We start from the raw sequence: 3285 nt of genomic DNA on the forward strand, positions 1-3285 counted from the left end.
GAGCTTGGAAGAATCTGCAGCCTGAAAGGACATTCATTGGTTTCCTATGTTGTTCAACTCCTCCCTCTACCCAAATAAGTCCCAGATCTGGTTACACCAGCCATTCAAGCCGCTGCTCTTCCCCTGTCTTATTTGTCATGTTGACAAGAGCCAAGCATATATGAGATTTACTATGACCTCTCTATCTCAGCATTGTCCAGACTCAAGAGAAGCCACTTTTCATGCCTGGTCAGAAAAGACCAATTTGTCATTTGTAGCCAAGGAGAGAAGAGGACTAGCCAAACCAAGACAGGGTGGAGGGAGTCTAGGTCTCAAATTCTCTACAAGAAAGCTGACCCCCATGGGCATGAATTCAACTCACACATGCTTAAAAACAATAGGTTCTCTTTAAAAGTACATATTTGCAGATAATCTTAGATGAGAGGGTAAATTTATCCTCATACAGTATCCTGCCACCAATAAATTTTAATTTGATCATACTGTTTCACCTAGACATAATAATTAAGTTGTTAGTATTTCAATAATCACAGTAATAGTAAATATTATTTATGCAATATTTTACAGACTACAAAACAATTTCACATGTACAATCACACATGAATCTCACAGTAACTCCGTAAGAATTGGAAGATAAGCCTTACCAGGACTCCTATTTTACAGATAAGAAAACAAAGGTTCAGATAAGTTTGTGCCAGTGTCAAAAGTCAACTTGTAACAAAAGAGCCAGAACTCAAACTCCTAGTTCCTCCAGGCTTTTAAATTATATTTCTCTTATAACTTCTTAACTGAATCAGAGTCTTAATTGTTTCCTCCTCTATGAGCATACAAAATTCTGTGTGCACCTTAAAAAAAGAAAAAAAAAGAGGAAAAGAAAAAAAAGAAAAAATATTTTTTAAGTAATTTCACAAATGCTTTGTCATCTAATGGCCATTCAATGAAGAGAGGCTTCTAAAATTCAAATTGAAGTTTAGTTGTCTCCTCCCTTTCATTAAATAAATTAAAACTCAAATGTGTTGGAGTTACTTAAAATGCAATCAAACCCTGATTAATGGAGTACTTGTATGTATTAAAGAACCCTTCTGTGATGTGAATCATAATAGTAATTAATATTGATACGATCCCTATTTTTTTAAAGGGTTATATTCCAGAAGTTATTTTGTAAGTTGGTTGTTTGGAACTCAGAATGTGTTTTGTTATAGAAAAAATATTACAAATGATGGCTACACAACTCAGCCTAGCAATCCAACTAAGGCCTTCAACACAGCCTCCAAATCTTGGGAGCCCCCAAACCTAAGTCAGTTTGTCCTAATCCTCAGGTTGAGTCTGTCTTGACCCTTAGAGAACTTGGGTGGGGAAGGAGAGTGCAGAAAGCAGGCAGATGTCTTCCACACTATCAGCAAGAGGAAGTTCCTACAGAATCAAGACTACCTGGTTGGACAAATTTATATTTTCTGCATTGTACATTCTCAAGGATGAGAGGAAAAGTAGTTAAGAATCCTGTAAGTAAAAACTTTTGTTTACTTAAGCAAAAAGGGGCAGTTATGAGGACAGTGCCGGGAATCCAAGGAAGTCCACACACATCTCTCTCTCTCTCTCTCTCTCTCTCTCTCTCTCTCTCTCTCTCTCTCTCACACACACACACACACACACACACACACATCTCTCTCTCTCTTCTGCATTTTTCTGCATATTTCCGTTATTCTTCTTTCTGGATCAATCAGCTTTATCTACTCTTCGATTCATGTGGCAAATGGACTTCCACATCTCACAGTTTCATATATTACATGGAGTTCCTCTTAAAAGAGACATGAACTTTTGCTTCAGGTCTAAGTTCCCAGGGAAAGTTCTCTGCTTTAGCATGAGTCAGGTGCCATCTTTGGCCCAATCTCCTTTGATGGGCAGGAGGGAGAGCAGGGTCAAAAATAAGTACAATGAACATAACCCCAAAGAGAGAGCAGGAAGCTCCCAGAAAAGAAGGCCCAGGCAGGAAATCCCAGAGATGGAATATCAAGCCCATATTCAAACATTCAGTATTTCTTAGCATGAACACAGGTCTTCAGCTGTTTGTCTTTTAGAAATGACTCATCAACAAAATACTTGGAGGAATTGCATCATGCTCTTGACAGCCAAACAATTTTAGGACTTCATAGGCACTAACCTAGTGGCTGCACATTATAATTCTACTTAACCATTATCTCCCAATTTGGAGGCAAAGATTTCAGGCATTATATATTTCATTCTGTATATTTCCTCCCACCTGCCATCATTTTGCTTTCCATAGAAAAGAACCTGAAGATATTTGGAAAAAGATTTAAAACACCTTGATAAATGCCAAAGAAAAGTGGGAAAAAGTGAAATGAGATTTCCTGAGCTTTACCTACCTCTCTGCTAAAAAATTCTGTAACTACTGTCTGGAAGTGTCAATCAATGGCCTTCCAGGCGTTCCATGTTAGAGATAATAATTCAGTCTGGCTAGTTGGTATTGCAACTATAAAAATAAAACTGGTTAATGGTTTTTGAGGAAAAAAGTCTCCAGATTTTTAGTTGTCCACTTCTCTTGTAATTATTAAAAGACTGCCTTATCCAATTAGGTACGACAACTTTCAATGAGGAAAGACAAAGTTCTTTGTCTGGTGTTGATTTAAATATATCTTGGTGAGAGATCTATTTCTTCTATATACCCTGAGGATAGGTATATTGAGGTGTACCAGTGTTGATGCTTCATTAATTCATATTACAATCCAAGGTTTTAAGTTAGAAGCAATGGATCCCATTCTTAGAACAAAAGTAGTCACCAATAAAGAAGGACCCTTTCGATGAATTCTCTGACAATTCTGAAGCAATAGTTATGTTGATCCCTTCATATAAGTTCCCTCAGACACTCTGCTCACTGAAAAATGTCTCATGTTTCAAAACTTTTGCATTAGTGTTTGAACACCTCACAAAGAGACTGCCAAGAAATAAGTCTCAGTCTGTTTAGCTGAAAAGACAGGCATAATCTGGTGGTAAATTTCATTCTTGCTGATGAATCCTCCTTTTGACTTGTGGACAGCTTTGCCAAATGACTTTGGAGGCCAAACTTTACAGACTCCAAAGCAACTGTTTGTAGCCCATTTAACCTAAAATCACCAAAGGCTTTTGTGCAGAGTCTTTATCTTTAGCCAGTCTTTTCTATTTCACCACTGCTGCGGTGTAAGTGTGGACGTGTGTGTTGGGGTGGTGTTTTGGGAGAGGCAATAAGAACCCCACATATAGGTGTTTTTCCACCCAGACTTATTTATTTGT

This window comes from Pteropus alecto, unplaced genomic scaffold (assembly GCF_000325575.1).
Source record: "Pteropus alecto unplaced genomic scaffold, ASM32557v1 scaffold239, whole genome shotgun sequence".
In the NCBI taxonomy this organism is placed as follows: domain Eukaryota; kingdom Metazoa; phylum Chordata; class Mammalia; order Chiroptera; family Pteropodidae; genus Pteropus; species Pteropus alecto.